The sequence below is a fragment of the Natator depressus genome, chromosome 4 (genome assembly GCF_965152275.1).
Source record: "Natator depressus isolate rNatDep1 chromosome 4, rNatDep2.hap1, whole genome shotgun sequence".
In the NCBI taxonomy this organism is placed as follows: domain Eukaryota; kingdom Metazoa; phylum Chordata; order Testudines; family Cheloniidae; genus Natator; species Natator depressus.
In genome coordinates, this window is record NC_134237.1 from 37,327,765 (window position 1) to 37,346,280 (window position 18,516).

Consider the following 18,516-nt stretch of genomic DNA (forward strand, 5'->3'; position numbering starts at 1 on the left):
ACCATGGATGTTGAACCTGTTATGAAACCATTGTTTCAACTGTATCTTCCTCAAGCATCTGTGTGCCTTTGTAATTTAACAATTACCTTTAACAACTTTGTGTACATTTCAGTCTTGGTTGTGTATACTTTTATGGGCATTTATATCTACTGAACCACTTTTTTTTCTAAAGTCACATGTGGGCAAGATTTTCAAAAGTGACTGGTGATTTTGGATGCCAAACTGGAGACATCTGGGCTTGGTTTTCAGGAGGTGGATGCTCAGCACTTTCAGACAATCAGGACCTTTTAAGATATATCAACTTGGACCCCAAAATAGCATTGTGGGCTAGATCCACCCAGCATTGCAACACCTAATTTCTAGGCACTGTACCACCTTGTGGAATCCACAGCCCTGAGTTAGGTCACTAGGCTCATGATACAATGCATGGGGAGAATTAGGTGCCCTTTCCGGGTATGGAGATACCTTACTGTTGCTTTGAAGAACAATGCAAGCACCTGCCTAATTCTACACAAAATGGCTGAAGAGGATGACAATGACAACTCCTCTTTTACAACCTTTAGCCCCGTGGTTAGAACATTCACTCAGTTATGGGAGACCCTGGTGTAAAATCCCCCTCTGCCTATTAAGGAGAAAAGGCATTTTGTATGGGGCCCAATCTGTTAGGTGTCCTCAGTAGATTGGCTACTGGATTGGCCCCTACAGGCAAAACGGGCAAGGCGACACCTAGTTTAAGGATGCTGCCTGGGCTTAGTTTTAGACCTAGCTGTGAGAACCGTGCACATGCCCAGTGGTAGATTTTTAGGTAACTAAGTTTCCACTGATGAAATCCTTAGGAGGCTGTGGAAGGTTAGGCAATACATGAGTGGGGCTTTTGAAGATTTAAATTTATATGCCTAAAGTGGCAAAACGCACCTAACTCCCTCTGTAGATCTAGCCCCCAAATCACTAGTTGCTTTTGAAAATCTTGGGAACACCACCAAATGTTAAACTCTGCCCTATTCAGAAATTGACTGTATCTCATCTTTTGCAGCTATCCATAAAACATACATGTTCCTCCTAAGATTTCTGAGATTGTCATATTGACCACAGAATCATTAACTATAGTTTGTATTTATGTTTCCTTGCTTTCAAGCTTGTACCTGTAAAGCAATTGTGATTCAAGCTGTGTTACTGTTAAATATGTCATTAATAATTTCAGTAAGACATTATATCTTACCCAATACAGACTGTAAACATTTTATGTCATTAGGTAATGCAATGAAGCTTTTTTACACCATAACAGCTTTATTTATCTACTGTGATTTGCATAATTAGCTGCTATGGAGGCTCTAACTTTCACTGCTGTAAGGTCTAGATATCCATTCCTCTCTCAATGAATTCATTTTTGCTGTCTCATTAACGCAGTAAAATAACTGAAAATTGTATTTTAATTAAAGGCTAAACTACCTTTAGATGGAGTCATTAAATAGGCTGATAAGCTCCAAGGAAAATACAAGAACTTTCGTCAGTCAAGGGGAAAACATGAAAACTAAAATGGCCCACTCTCATATGGTAAAAGAAAGGATGGCATATTATTATTCTCGTTTGCTTTTCCTTCTTAAATTATTTATTTTGTAATTGCCTGGAAAGGAACAACCATGAAAAGAGTGCTTTTTCTAAAAAGTTTTTAAAATTGCTTTTGTACCTATTGAAATAATTTCATTCAATGTCTTCTGCTTAGAAGAACAAATTTGGTGGCAATGAGAAAATGTCCTTTTATCCAGGAAGTGCCAAAGAAACATTTCCAACTTCAGACTCCTTAAACTTCTCTTTGTGTCCTCAGCAGTGTTGACAACCCCAAGAGTTAAGAAATTGGGTGATGCCCCCAAAAAATCATGAGATTAGCTTAAAAGCATAAGATTTTTAAAAATAAGAGAGTTTGGGTCTTTTTATTTGCGTTTTTAGGATTCACATTTCCCAGCCTTTCTTCACAACCAAGAGGGCTAGAAGCATCCTTTAGATGATTCACAGGTTTTTGGTTCACTTCAAGACACATGCAATAAAACCGTAAGTTGGCAGGACTGCCCCAGTTCCTGATCTCCGCAAACTCTTTCAGAAATTAATGATGTTACACACTTAATTTTATAAATTTGTGGTCTAAAGAGAGATGAGAGAGCAAGCTGTTTTGCAAAACATACTCAAGAAGAAAAAAAGACTTCCACCTTAGTTTTACATTAAAAAGATAAAGAATCATTTTTGCATTGTTTTCCTGTGGGGAAAAAATGATTACTTTGGCTGACTTACTTTAAAACTAAGTCTCATAATAAGGTACTCAGTAATAGGAAGTGATAAACTGACCATGAAGCCAAAATAAATAATGCATTTAAACAATCAATATTATTTAATACCAAATGTGCTTTTCATAAGTGAAAGAATCTGTTTGTTTAGGGCTTGTCTACATAGTAACCCCACTAATGCAGTCTACAGGCATGTGATTTCTAGCACACTAATGTGTTATACACTAACTGCTCCATGTAGATCTTGCTGTTGCATGCTACAGGTTCCCTACTGCTCTTTAATGTACTGTACAGTACATTAAAACACGAGGGAACCTTTAGTGCACACCAGCAGAGTCTAAATTGACCTACTAACACACATTACTTTGCACTTTAGAAGTTGCACCCCCACAATGTACATTGCCACACCGTGTAGCACTTACTTTGCTTCAGCCCCTACTAACATGATTTGGGACCTGCCCTTTTGAGAGATCAGCTCTCTCTCTCTCTCCCTCTTTCTATGCTGTAGCAGCTGTGATCAACATAGCACCCAAGCGAGACTCCTCCCCCACATAGTTTAAAAGAAAAGAAGATGGTGGTAGGATGCTCTTTTGTAAGTCTTCCTAGATTTTGCTTACCTTTTTCCAAAATGACCCACGTCTTTTACTTTCAGGACACTCTCCATGGCCCATTTCTTTTGCCTAATGATTGATGAGGATGTATCATGATCAGTGGAACTGGAATCAGATGGCCCAAGTTCCCTGGAGGGACTGTTACTGAGGGAATGTTAGTGGAACAGGCATTTAGGCTGGAAGTAATACAACCACATGGACAGAGAAGTCCACAGGGTTTAATGAAGTTCCATTTTTATAGTTTCATAGACTCCAAGGCCAGAAGGGATCATTATAATCATTTAATCTGATCTCCTGTATCACACAGACCATAAAACTTGCTCCAAAACAAGTCCTAGAGCAGATCTTTTAGAAAAAAAAAAATCCAATCTTGATTTTAAAAATTGCCAGTGATTGAGAATCCACCATGACCCTTGATAAATTGTTCCAATGATTACATCACCATCACAATTCAAAATGTGCACCTTACTTCCTGTCTGAATTTGTCTAACTTCAACTTCCAGCCATCAGATCATGTTATATCTTTCTGCTATCCTGAAGAGCCCATTATTAAATATTTGTTTCCCATATAGGTACATGTAGATTTTAATCAAGTCACCTTCTCCTTCTCTTTGTTAAACTAAATAGATTGAGCTTAACCATAAGGTATATGTTCTAATCCTTTAATCATTCTTGTGGGTCTTCTCTGAATCTTCTTGAATTGTGGACACCAGAACTGGACACCATTTTACAGCAACTGTCACACCAAGGCCAAAAACAGAGGTAAAGATATTCTCTCTACTCCTAGTCAATATTATCCTATTTATGCATCCCAGGATTGCAGTAGCCTTCCTGTCCACAGTGTTCCACTGGGAGCTCATGGTCAACTGATTATTCACCCCAGCCCCCAAATCTTTTTCAGAGAGTCACTGCTTCCTAGAATAGAGTCTCCCACCATGTAAACGTCTCCTACACACTTTGGGGGAGGGATAGCTCAGTGGTTTGAGCATTGGCCTGCTAAACCCAGGGTTGTGAGTTCAATCCATGAGGGGGCCATTTAGGGATCTGGGGCAAAAAATTGGGGATTGGTCCTGCTTCAAGCAGGGGGTTGGACTAGATGACCTCCTCAGGTCCCTTCCAACCCTAACCTTCTATGATTCTAGTTGTACACATTTACACGTTAGCCATATTAAAACACATATTGTTTTCTGAGCCCTGTTTAACAAGTAATCCAGATTGCTCTGTATTAGTGACCTGTCCTCTTCATTATTTACCACTTCCACAGTTTGTGTCATCTAAAAACAATATCAGTGATGATTTTATGTTAAACAGCATAGAGCCAAGAACTGATCCCTGCAGGACCCCAGTAGAACCACCCCAACTGATTATGATTCCCATTTACAATTACATTTTGGGACTTAATTTTTAATCCATTTGTGCACCTTAATCTGCATTCAGCTTCACTCTTCTGAAATGAAACATGGTGACAGCATCTGAGTGGGTGAGTTCTCTGCAGTGCAGCAGCTGGCTCAGTGAGCCACAGAACTCTAAGCCACCTGGAGCCCTGGACTCTACAGACATAAATCTAGTCCCACCATGGAGCCAATGGAAGGAGGAATTCCAGCTATGCACAGGCCTGGCCATGCAGGAAGATGAGCACAGCAGGAAGGTAAAACTATTATTTTACCTTATTGTGGAACAAGACAGACAGATCTGCACCACACTGACACTCACTACTGCTTGAAGCCTCACAGTATTCCTAGGAGCTGTGGAGTCCTATTGTTTCTCAAAGCAGAATCAAACTGTGGAGCAACACTGGTTTTTCACTATAGCCCAATCTGAAGGGGAGAAAATGGATTTGTATGTTACTGCCTTATGCACAGCGACTGCTACACGACTGTGTTGCATCCAACTGCTCCTCTGGAATTTTTATCCCCCTTCAGACAGGTTTATTTTAAAGGTGAATGGAAACTATTTTACAAGTAGTAAATGTAAGATCCCAAACATCCCTGTAGGGCAGGGGATATAGATCCATTCATTTAGTGAGATGCACTAACTGTGGGAGACAGCATGAACAGGTGCACACTAGGATGGCACTGCAAGGAATGCAGCAAGGTGAACCATTTTAGCAGTTTGTACAAGAGCAGAGGAAGGTCCCAGAAAGATTCAATCAGACTTGTACAAGAGGGGGAGGACACATCAGAGACAAGTAATGACATCATGACTCTCTCCTTGTGCTGGAGAGAGTATCAGAATCAGGCTGTCAGGACAGCAAAAACAACAAGGGACAATACCAACCTCTGTGCATGCAACAATGTTAATATACCTATGCCATTTCAGCTGAATAGTGGGGACTTCTGCAGAGGGATTCCTCAGGGGGACCTGGACTCAAAGTTGTTTGTAGTGGTGGAAGGTAAGCACCATGGAAACTTGGCCCCGGGGATCAACGCTGCTGTGATTGATGCAGTGGGGGGGGTCGATTTAGCGAGTCTATTTAAAATTTTGGCCCATAATAACACATTAAAACCTGTGTAAATCAGTCAATGTACTTCTCTTTTTCACTTTGGCTGATGCTACTAGATTTTTAGAGTTCTATGTAAATTTATGGCTTAAAAAACAAAATCAGAAATGTATCATTATAAAATGCTGCAAATCACTTGAAATACATATCTAAATCTCCCTTCATATTCATTTTTAGATAGTCTTTTTCCATGTTTATGGTTGGGTTAAACCTCTTTGAAACAGGGATAGAGCCACCACCTTTCATTAAAATAGTTGTGAGAAGCCATTAAGCTCCTATACATAACTAGGGAGGTGGTAGAATCTCCTTCCTTAGAAGTTTTTAAGGTCAGGCTTGACAAAGCCTTGGCTGGGATGATTTGATTGGGGATTGGTCCTGCTTTGAGCAGGGGGTTGGACTAGATGACCTCCTGAGGTCCCTTCCAACCCTGATATTCTATGATTCTATGAACTAGATAGCTGAAACAATAGGAACCTGCATCCCAAAACATGGGCACCTCACCTCCCAAAACAATGACCCATGCAAGGCACATGTGGGTGAAGGGGTTTTGCTGGTTATTGTCCTGTGAAGGTTTGTGTGTGTCTGAGAGAAATGTCAGGAAGACCAAAGAAGCTGAGACAGAAGGCAGCATGGAAGCACCAGACACAGCCTGAATAAGTGCTGGAACACAGGCGCTGGCTTCTAAATTTCCCCAGGGGTACTCAACCCCCACTCAGCCCCAGGCCCCGTCCCCACTCTACCCCTTCTCCCAAGGCCTCACCCCTGCCCTGCCTCTTCCTGGTCCCACTCCACCCTCGACCCACCTCTTTTTGCCTCCTCCCCTGAGTGTGCCCCATCCCTGCTCTCCCCTTCTCTCCCAGCACATCCTGCACCTTGCTGAACAGCTGTTCCGCAGCGTTCAGGATGCACTGGGAGGGTGAGGGAGGAGTTGATCAGCAGAGGCTGCTGGCGGGCAGGAGTGGGGGAGGGAGGGAGGGGAGCTTGGCTGCCAGTGGGTGCTAGCCACTTGCTAATTTTTCTCAGAGTCAGCACCTATGTGCGGGAGCATGGCCCTGAGAAAAGCCTAGAGAAGCCTAAGAGCTGCTTAAAAAGGGCTTGGGGCTGTGAGGAAATAAACTGCTGTTTGATTCCTCTTGTGTTCAGGGAAACAGCATCTTGTACATTTTTTGTAAATAAACAGGATTGCATCAGAGATACCCAACTCCATCATCAACTTCCCTAACAGAAACAACCTGCAAGACTCCAATCTGGCCAAAGAAATGTCACTGGTGTTGTAAAGTAGCTCTGAAAATTAGCACAAAAATCCATTTGTCAACAAGTGACAGTGAATAAGTATAAGTCTGACTACAGAATTTAAGGAACTAAGGGCACATCAGACAGAAGCAATGTCTAAAGTGCCAGTAAAAAAAAATTAAAATAGACATTGCATGTTGTATTTTAAAGATGAAAATTTATTTACACTTTCTGGAAATTCTTAATAGAAATATATAAGGAAAACACCAAAGAGCAGTTCTTCACACACAAGAATCTCTTTTGGACTAATTCACATCTTCCTTTACAAACACAGACTTCTGGACTTCACAGCTTTACCTCACTTCTTGGCAGAAATTGAGATCAACCCAATCCAGTGGCGATTCTGTAATATTGAAAAATGTAATATACTACACCCCTAAATGTCAACATGAATTCTGTTCCTGACCTTTGATTCAGGTACTTCATCCTGATCTACTTAATGTGCAAAGTGCCTTAAATCTCTCATGAAAGCTTTTCCTAATATTAAATTAAGTGAAGATATCTCCAATGCTTAGCAGCTGATTTCCCCTAAAGATGAAAATCCAAAGTAAGCCAACTTAATTAAGAATTAATTCCCTTTAAACCACAGCCTGAATTGTTCATTTCTACTTCAGTCCCTGATCAATTATTTGTGGCATGAAGTTATCTACCAGACATGGGTGCAAATTAATTAAGATGACAAAAAGTAATTTCACATATCTTGACAGATTCCATCCTGGTTTTTTTTTTTAATTTGTACGTGTTAATAAAATGTGTTAGCCTCTTTATAAGGCTGTCTGTTATGACTTCTCTATTTCTTTACATAGACCAATAGTACCAACTTCTTTATTATAACACCATCTATTTCTCACTACCTGGCTCCAAAGGATGAGGTTTTAAAGGACATCCTATGGAACTCCTCCCACAGGAGGCTGCTTAGCTAGCTGCTGAACAGGTGCAGAGAACCTTATAGAATTCAACATCAACACTGTAATAAATAAATAAATAAATAAATAAATCTCTGATCAAGCAATCTTATTGCTCTTGAACAAAAAGAAGGAACTTCAACCAACTACTGGTTATTTTCATTTTGGAAAACTAACATGGTGTTTTGGCAGCTGAATACACCAGGAAAGCTAGCAAACCATCTTGGAAAATATTCACCACAGAAGGCTCTGGAACTAAACTTCTAGCTCCACAAGTGGGAGTAGGGAAAGATCATAAAGATATGCTGCGAGTATTTTAACAAATTTTTTCCTCCTTAGCTTGTTACAAACCAATGTAATCTGATGCACGTACTTGTAGAGAAGAGGAGACAGAGTGTAGGGAATCAGATTTTTTTTCTCATAACCAAGGAAGAAGGCAATATTACTGGGCAAACATATGAAGCTGCTCTTTTTTACTGAGAGTGTTTTTGCTGAAAAACATGCTGAAAACACTGACAATATGGCAGAGTGTTCAACATATGTAACTTAAAGAGAAGGAAAAGACTTTTTAGGGTGATCTGGGGCTTTTCTCCTCCAGCAATGTTTTTTAAAGTTTCTACCATCTAGCACAATCTGGTCCACTATAAAGGCAACAAAACTGCCCTTTTTTTTTTTTTTTTTTTTTGGGGGGGGGGGGGGAATATTTTTCTCTCCCTGTATGTTTATAATTTCCAGGATAATTTAACAGTCCACAGAGTAGGGTCAACTCCATCACAGACAAGAAAAACATCCCAAACTTCTCTTCAGCATGGTGGCAGATTTTTAACAAGATATCTATGGAAACCCAAAATGATTTTTCCATTCTTGAGTGGCTCTCTCTGACAAACATATGCATCTAGTAACTAGTAATGAGAAACTACAGTACAGTCAAGATATTAGGGCATGACTCACAAGTTTGAAGAAAAGGGTCACACTTTTCAAAAGCCGGATCCTTAAGCTAGGCACCTAAATCCATATTTAAGCAGCTAAAAATTACATTTTAAAGGTGCCTACATTATTTAGTAGAACAAGTCCTATTGAAGTCAATGTGTGCTCGTAAATCACTTAAGCATTTTGGACAATCCAGTCTTTAGATGCCTGAATATGGACTTAGGCCCCTAATTTTAGGCTCCTATTCTTAAACATTTTGTCTGTTATCTGTAATGTTTGCAGCTCATATGAATGCAGAGCTTATGTATACATTGAGTTTTTAAGGACAAGATCATCAGTTTGGCAGCCCTAGCAAGTTCAGCATTTAGACAACCTAGCCATTAGTGCTATAGTGTAACCAGTGCTAGTGCTGGTGAGAATATTTTTCTAAAATTGCACAATGCAGACAAGGCCGAACATGGAAGGCTAATTAGAGGAACTTGTGCTCACAAAACAAACAGATAGTAAAAGTATTGATGCAGACAGCCTTAAGAATTGTTTTGTTCTCATCATTAAATTCATTTTCGTAGCTCAAATATTAGATTTTGATTAGATTGCTGTACATCTCTATGTGGTATAGCAACAACACTACTTTAAAATAATACTGTTTGAGGAGACATCCAATGCAAAGAATATCTCTACTGAATATGAAAGTTGACATCCTGCACTCCAACTGGAGTTTTGTCACGTTCTAAGGCCCCAAGACTGCAAGTCAGACCTTACCCATACATGCAGCCTTAATAGAGTCAAAGAGGCTCTGAAATGGTGCAGGGTCCTGCCCATTCAAGATAAGGTCCTTGGTCCCCAAACCCACATGCAGCAATGAGGTACTCAATATCAGCAGGCTTCTTATTTTTGCCAGGCAGAGGGAAAACTCATTTGCTGAAAATACTTTATAAAAAGTCTTCAAAAGCTGATACTTCTACTCCCAGGAATTGGTTCTGTTGAAATAGTCAGTGTTTGAGCTGCTTTATAATCTTAAAAATAACTGCCAAAAACATTGATAGTTATCTCCAAAGGACCAAAAAGAGGAAAGACATAAGAAAATCTCTTCAGAAAGGCCTTGTCCTAATAGCCAGGGCTTGAAAAATGTGCCTGACACATGCTAACACAAGGACTGAGTCTACTTCCCAAGGTGGAAAAATAACTCTGCCACTCTGCTCTTTTCCAGCTCACATGTCTTCCTGTCCCTAGTCACATGGTTTGATTCATATTAAGTTTCAGGGAATAAACTGATCGCCTAGGAAGGAATTCCCCTCTGCCCACTGTTGAGCACTGCACAAACAACTAGCTGTGTTAATGGAATGGTTGTCAGAAAACAAATTAAGAGAGAAGAATGAAGTTGATATTTTTCACAAGTAATTCTTACCCATGTAAGAAGTCCCATTGTCACATGATTAGTCCTTGAAAAGTCCCATTAAATCTATGGGGTTTATTGTGTGAGTAAGGATTACTTACATGGGCAAAGGCTGAAGGGCTGGTTCCTGAGTAGTTAATTTTAACAAAATTAACATTAATGTGAAAATTTCAGAGTGCATATATATGAACTTAATCTGAATAAAATTGAAAATGTTACCTCAGTTATTTTTAACAAACTACTGTAAAATGTGCACATCTTTTTACATAAGTGAAGCTGTCATTAGCTTATGAGAACTCGGCACAACAAATGTTCTTATATTTTCACTGCAATTTTTTTTAAACCTAATAGCCATGCTTCAATTATATTACCTCTAGGCTCTATGCAATCTTTATCTTGAATGAATATCAACCTGAGTACAATGTTTATCTATTTATGCTCAACATTTTTAGTTTATGTAATTTGTTAAATGTATGTCACATTAATATGGATGGTTCCAAACTTGCTTTTATTGAAGTCAGAGGAAAAAATAACCATTTATTTCAATGGGACTTAAATTGCATAGATTAATTTATTCTGATGATAGTAAGTATGCAGAATATTGAACATTACAATTTATCAGAAACTTAACTGTATGTACATAAAGAGAAAGTAAGCAAAGATGTGTGGCTACTTAAATTCTAGGTACAGCTAGGTAAGCAAGGGCCAGATCCTCAGCTGACCTTAATAGACAAACATGCAGCCGAGGATCTGTGCCTTCAGCATTACTGTTACAGGTAGGCATTGTGTGTATAGTTCACAATCACTAAGACAATTTATATTTTTGCTTGGCATTATAATTTTTGCAGTAAAATGGAATTACCCTTTAAGCCATGGCAATTAAGGTTATAACTCTTTAATAAGTTCTCTCTTACCATCACATCCTCGACATACATCCTCCTTCCCAAAAACAATGTTATCTATGTTCACAAGAATGCACCTATCCAAGGACAATGTGAGCTTTTTCCCTGACAGGAAAGATATGGCATCTATAAAGATCAGTTTGTGCAGGCAAAAGTTCAAGTTGTTGCCAAATACAATTCACTGAATCCTATCATGAAGTCCCAAATCTCAGACAACAGTAGCATGTAAAATAACTCCAGAAATGCCTTGTGGGACTTGTCCCAGTGATTTTATTTGAGCTAATAAGATTAATTAATGTGAAATGGTTAATCTGGAAAATTGGGTCCACTGGCTGGAAAAGACTGGACCCATTACAATTTCTGAAACTTTGGTAATGTGAAGTAAAGGAGAATGGTGGTTTACACAATAGTCCTTAAGGCTTAAGTTGTTATACAGGTGCAATGGAAAGCCTTTTACTTGGGCACTAAGCAAACTGTCCTCATTGGCTTTATGAAAACCAGGCATGCCAACACAGTAATCCACACACTATCTGTCCAAAATGTCTCAGTGCCATAGATCCATATTTACATATTTTAAAATATTTTCCATAAATAGTGCATATTTCCCCCTTCCTTTACTGATAAGGCTTGGAATGTTACCTTTGCCAGTTGCAGTCTCCATGTTATACTGAAATCTACTGGATTCTAGGATTGCAATAATGTCCTGTCCTAGCTGTGAATACTGGTTGTCCACCAACACCAGGACCACAGGATCAGTTCTAGATCCACCAATGGGTTGATCTCTTTTCATTTCAGGTCGACGGTAGAATAAAAGTCTTGATGTCTCCACATTCCATTTTTGGGACAGTCTTAGAAACTTCTATTTCTTGCTTGTATCCATTACACAAATACTAAACAGAAACAACAATGCTTGCCCTACAAAATAAGGTCAAAAGGCCATTCAGTCTTCAAACATGTCTAGAACAGTGATTTCCAACCTGTGGTATGTGGACCCCTACAGTCTGCAGACTATGCCTAATATTTCCAAAGGGGTCCGCACCTCCATTCAAACTTTTTTAGGGGTCCGTAAATGAAAAAAAGTTTGGAAACCACTGGTTTAGGAAATCTGACCACAGAGTTCATGGTTTAGGACTTTTACCCTGCCTGTCTTGATAATTAACTGTGTTTTGAGGGAGGAAGGACATGTTTTGAAACCAATCCTTAACAGCTCATATAACTATTACAGTAAGTAACTGATTTTTGTTAAAGTGAATTTGATATATTATCCATAATATATAAGTCCCCATTTTCAGTAACCTATATGCTAACTATGCATGGCATAGTACAATCTCTAAACTTGCTATATGATATTGTGATCAGTCTCTCCATTACATATCAGGTAGAAATTAAACAGGTAACTGAGAAGAAGAATCCAGATTTCCAATGGCAATATCTGAAAAGAAAAACAACTGTATTCATATTGCAAATAGATTAAAATAACCAATAAAAATGTAAAGTCTGCTCACATACTGAAAATTAAAAGTAATTGCTAAGGTACAAAATAGTCAGCTATAATGAGACAAAACAAATTACAAGCAGTTTGAAGTTTCATTACTGAATAGGAATATACAAAAGACACTGTAGCAAATCTGTGGCCACCTAATTCTTAATGGATGTCACCATTCAGCACACTAAAGCCCTGATCCAAAAATCTACTGATGTCAATATGACCCTTTCTATTGACTTCAAATCAGGCCCTATGGCCATTTGGAACTTCATGGCAGTAGCAGTGATAAAAGCCTAGTTCCTCTGCTCCAGAAACACAGAACTTGTGATACAGGGGAAATCTCCATTAGCTGTTGGCATTAGAAACATATGACTAAAAGTTTAGTAGTTTTGAATCCATCCAGTAGAAAGGAGTGGTACATACACATTTACACTAACCTACAGCAGGTTTAAAGATAGTGAAAAAATTATGAAACATTTGAATTTAAAATAAAAGTGGCCAGCTCTGTACGCAGGTCAAAAAATGGAAGAAATTTTAACTACTCCCTACCCCAAAACCATCAAAAAAAATTGTTGGCATTTGAAAAATTCAAACCATGTTGACCAGCTCTACGCTAATCAGCTCAAAGATCCAAGGACTTCTGTTTGGAGCTGGGATCCTCTTTTCCTTTCTTATACAGGGGCTACCACAGTAAAAATAATAAAGTAGTTAATAATAATTTGTTAATACAATCCCACTAAAATATACAAGGTGTATCTTTGGGACTGCTTTTAAATGAATAAGGATATTGAATGCATCTAATGAAGCTCAAAGTTAACACATGCACATCCTTAAACTCCTTCAAAAGAAGCAATCTGTTGGCTGGAACAAGCAGGGACAGTGCTAGGACTTCTCTTCTCAAGTCTATTTTCATCTGCTTGAAGATTCCCTAAAGTTTCCTCAATTAAGCTAAAGCCTTAGAGTTTGTGGGTCTTCACACAGTCCATCACCCTTCATGCTCATGCCCATGCCCCTCCAGGTGCATCTGGATATAATCAGTTGTACAGCACCTGGTCATTGCTCTCTGCACAGTCCAACAGCCACAGGCACCCGTCTTACAACAGCAAACTTCCCAACACTGAGGAGTTCAGAGAGCGAGATGCAGGTGTGGCTGAACCCAAGCCCCCAACCCTCCTTCAGCCTTGGGCCTGGGAGTGATGGGACCTGCATGAAAAGGGATAGCACACAGATGCAATTTAAACACTACTCCAATGTTACCCTTAACTCTGCTTAGCCTCTTCCTCCTCCAGCAGGTACAGAGCTCAAACACCCTGGGCATGGTGGGGAGAGACCCCGTGGAAAATTTACAACTCTCTCCTGGCTCCCTCCATATCCTTGGGCTCTTACTGTTCCCAAGAGTCTAGTTGCTTTTCAAAAGTTTCCATAATCTGTGGATTATACTGCTGCTTCCCTGCCACTGTGAAACGTAGCAGCCCTCGCATCCCTCAGTTCACACCACTGTATACCGCAGGCATCTCGCCCTCCTCCGCAGCATTGGTCCTACACTGCAGCACCATCTCCCCATTCACCGCCAATCTTACACTTCAGAAAAGTAACATGAGTCCCCAAAAGTGCTAGAGTGGAGTATGAATCTCCGAGGCAAACTATTTCTTAGACAGTGAAACGAAGAGAAGAAGATAACCCTTTGACAGAAAGCAAAAAACTCTAGGCAAGGCTTCGTGTCACCAGCTGGACAGGAACTGCTCCCCTCTGCAGTCTCCCTAATTCTTGTACCAGGAAAAAAAAAAAAAAAAAAAAGAGAGCGAGAGAGACTTTTGCATGCAGCAGCTATGGTAACTTCACCCTTCCTAGCATAAAACCTTTCTTCATGGAGCCCACTTAAAAGAGTCAGCCAGCTTGAATGATTCACAGTTTTCTACTCAATATGATTTGCAACGCATCTCACCCTGACCCAACAATTACACCAGGACACACTGACAGGGAGAAAAACTATTTCTCTGCTCTCAAACCCTACAGCAGCTGCTCGATACAATGCCCTCCCCCTCCTTCAGACTGTTCTTTCTCTCAGCATGTCTGTTTTAGGCAGAGACAATTCATGTAACTTTTGAAAGTGCTGAAAAGCACCAACTGAAAAGGAAGCGGGACCAACCTTTATAAAAGAAAATGAAGAGTACACATGTTGGTACATGTACCCACACATACATAATTATTCACAGCCTTTAGACAGATAGATCCATCAGACTGGAAGGGTAGTTCTTTGCTATTTATTTGAGCCCTAGAAATGACAGAATATAGACAACCATGTGGAGACACTGGCCACAGTCTGATACCATTTATACCAGTGTAAATCTGGACTAACTTCATCAAATTGAATCGAGTTATATCTGTGGTGCAAGGGACAGCAAAATTTGGCCTATGAGCATGTTACATATGAATATGTTTTGTTGGAAGGAAATTCAGAGATCATGCATTCTTCTCACACCCATGTGATTGATTAGGTACTTCCCAAAGATCTTCTGGGTCTGTCATGGTGCTCTTGCACCATTTGCTTTCAGATTTACACAGCTTCTTAGCAGAGACCAATAAATGTCACTTGCTGCTACCAAGACAGACAGCTAAAGATGTCCCCAGAATAATGGAGAGCCTTCAATCTGAAAGAGTAAGTAGTGATTCAAGATTGATGTGTAACTAAATGAGATAGGGCCTGCAATTAATCTAATGCTTTTCCAAACAATGAAGGCTCTTTGTTTCTGTGCTACTCACGAATATGTAAATACTCTAAAATTATACATCTTTTTCTTTACGTTACAGGTAAAACAGCAACAAAATGGGACATATATTTTTAAGGAAAAATACAAATGGAGCATTAAATCTTTGGCAGTATCAGCTGCAGGTCTACTGTTTTACTGGATGTTAGTTGTAGATAATGTAGATGCCCCTGATACAGATTTTAGCAAAAAAAGAAAAAAAAAACAACAAAAAAAAAAAAACACACACAAGTCTAGCATGCATGAATTTCATCACTAGTTATGTTTGAACAGAATCTGCCTCACACAGTTGTCAGTTTTTTGAACTGGTGGCTGGACTTGAGTAGTAAGGATTTTTTTTTTTAAGTGGAATGCGTGCTTGTTACAGGGGCAGAGTGCTCTTGAGAGTATGATGATGATAGAAAGAGAGTTGGCAACAAAAGTACCTTAGCCACAAGCATGACGGTACACAGGAGGAAAAGGCAGAATTTAAATCAGAAAGGAAACTCTAGACGCTGGAAAAGTGCTCATTGTATTATATCAAAAAATTAGTGGGAACACTGTGTGATTCATTAACCTTATGAAAGATGCAAAATCTATCTATTACAGGGGCAAGGGATTAATCCAAAACACAGATATACAATGGGAGAGTGGATAACAGAATGCAGTAATGCTGATACAGACTTAGGGGTGACACTGGACAAGTAATGAGATAGGGAAGAAGGCAGAGCAACAACTGTGGTAGCTCCTAGATTATATATATTCTATTTCTTCAAAGCAACTTTAGAGCCGGGAATATCACTGAGAATGCTCTGGTCTCACTCATCAATGATCTCCTCCTGCTCCTGGACCAGAATCAGGATCCCATGGACTCTGCATCAAGCTGGACCTAAGTTTTGCACCAAGACTTAACTTTCTGTAGTAGTTTCAGATTTTTTTAAACGTTTCCATTAAATTAAAGAGGACTATGAATAATATAAGGATAGTATTCTTTGTACTATTCAAACTGGAATTAAATAGTTTGTTACTCCTGGTCATAAATATAAAGGGAAGAATAAACACCTTTAAAATCCCTCTTGGCCAGAGGAAAAACCCTTTCACCTGTAAAGGGTTAAGAAGCTAGGATAACCTTGCTGGCACCTGACCAAAATGACGAATGAGGAGACAAGATACTTTCAAAAGCTGTCAGGGAGAAAAAAAGGCTCTCTGTCTGTACGTGTCATGCATTTGCCGGGAACAAAAAGGAATGGACTCTTAGAACTTAGTAAGTAATCTAGTTAGATGTGTTAGATTCTGTTTGTTTAAATGGCTGAGAAAATAAGCTGTGCTGAATGGAATGGATATTCCTGTTTTTGTAACTTAAGGTTTTGCCTAGAGGGATTCTCTATGTTTTGAATCTAATTACCCTGTAAGGTATTTACCATCCTGATTTTACAGAGGTGATTCTTTTACTTTTTCTTCTATTAAAATTCTTCTTTTAAGAACCTGATTGCTTTTTTCATTGTTCTTAAGATCCAAGGGTTTGGGTCTGTGTTCACCTATGCAAATTGGTGAGGATTTTTAAAAAGCCTTCCCCAGGAAAGGGAGTGTAGGGTTTGAGGAGGATTTTGGGGAGAAAGATGTTTCCAAGCGGGCTCTTCCCTTGTTATATATCTGTTAGACGCTTGGTGGTGGCAGCAATAAAGTCCAAGGGAAAAAAGGAAAAATAGTTTGTACCTTGGGGAAGTTTTAACCTAAGCTGGTAAAAATAAGCTTAGGAGGTTTTCATGCAGGTCCCCACATCTGTACCCTAGAGTTCAGAGTGGGGAAGGAACCTTGACCCTCCTAAATTTGTAATTTTCAATGTGCTGCAGTGATTAGTATTGAATCTTAAATAAATTATATAAATTATTGAGGGAAGCAGCAAGGATTTGGCATCTGGATATGAGACAGTTGGGCATTTTGGAAAGGTATGAGAGGCAGTTTGCATCTGTGAAACAAATACCTTAATTGGATATTAAAGTGACAGCACTGAAATAGTTAATGCAACAATGGTATTTGCATCTTTAAGGCTCAGAGCCAATACCACATAAGTAAGACATTTCACAGCTCTCAGAGCTATTGTTTCAGGTTCTAAGAAAGACATCATTGCACTGGTTTATACTCAGTTTATTCATAAACTTGGATTCTAGAACACTGTTCTGGAAAAAGGTAGATACTTCAGTAAATTCTACAACCATAGAATAGCAGCATGGGTGGGCCCTTCATCACGCCTTGTTGATTGTAGACTACAGTTGTTTTTGACCTAAGTACAGAGATCAGTAGAGGTACAAGGACACACCCTTCATTGTTCAATTATTTTCCTCTCAGCAGGGCCGGCTGTAGGATTTTTGCTGCCCCAAGCAAAACAATTTTTGGTCACCCACATTTTTTTTGTGCCACCCCAACTCCACCCCTTCCCCAAAACCCCGGCCCTGCCTCCTCCCCTGGGCATGCCATATTTCCTCCCCCTCGTTGCCTCCTGTGCACCCCCGCCCCCCCCGCAACCTCCCACCCTAGCTTACCTTTGCTCCACCTGCGCCTCTGAACATGCCGCCACTCCGCTTCTCCCCCCTCCCTCTGAGGTGAGGGAGAAGGAGTGCGTTCAGGGGAGCAGGCGGAGCAGAGGGGAGCTGGGGGCACATTTCTAGGGGCAGTATGGCCAGTGCCGGAATGCCGCCCCAGAAATGTGCTGCCCCAGGGTGGGGGGAGCACAGGAAGCAATGGGGGGGGGGGGAGAGGAACTGCTCCCCACCCCAGCTCGCCTCCCCACCACCACCTCCCCTGAGCGCGCAGCCTTTCAGCTTCTCCTCCCTCCCCGGCTTGCTGCCCAAACAGCCGTTTCGTGCACGGCAAGCCTGGGAGGGAGGGAGGAGAAGCTGAGTGGCGGCGGGGCGGTCAGGGGAGCAGGCAGAGCAGAGGCGAGTTGGGGTACTTTTCTAGGGGCGGCATGGCCGACGCCGGAATACCACCCCTAGAAGTGTGCAGCCCCAAGCACCTGCTTGTTTTGCTGATGCCTAGAGCTGGCCCTGGCTCTCAGGCCCTGTCTACACTGGCAAGTTTCTGCACAGTAAAGCAGTTTTCTGTGCTGTAACTCCTGAGGCGTACACACTACCAAGCCACTTAGTGTGCAGAAACTGCACAGTTGTAGCGCTGTAAAAAAACCACCCCGATGAGAGGCATAGCCTAGAGCTTTCTGCACCTAGGCTACAGCGCCGCGGTGCCAGAGTAGACAACGTGGCGATTACAGTGCTGCGATTGGCCTCCGGGAGGTGTCCCACAATTCCTGTTCTCACATCTCTGGTCACTGATTTGAAATCTACTGCCCTGTCCTCAGGTGACCAACTGTAATCCTCACCCCATACATTCCTTTGCAAATTTGAAAGTCTCCTTCCTATTTGCTCAGTGATGCGTGCAGTGGTTTCAGCGCAACTTTCCAAGTGTCCATG

General features: G+C 40.5%; 1 pseudogene; it reads right to left on the reverse strand.

The window, feature by feature from the left end:
* Nucleotides 1–1,114: 1,114 nt before the first annotated feature.
* Nucleotides 1,115–13,783, reverse strand: LOC141986239 (bifunctional heparan sulfate N-deacetylase/N-sulfotransferase 4-like; annotated as a pseudogene).
* Nucleotides 13,784–18,516: the final 4,733 nt, after the last annotated feature.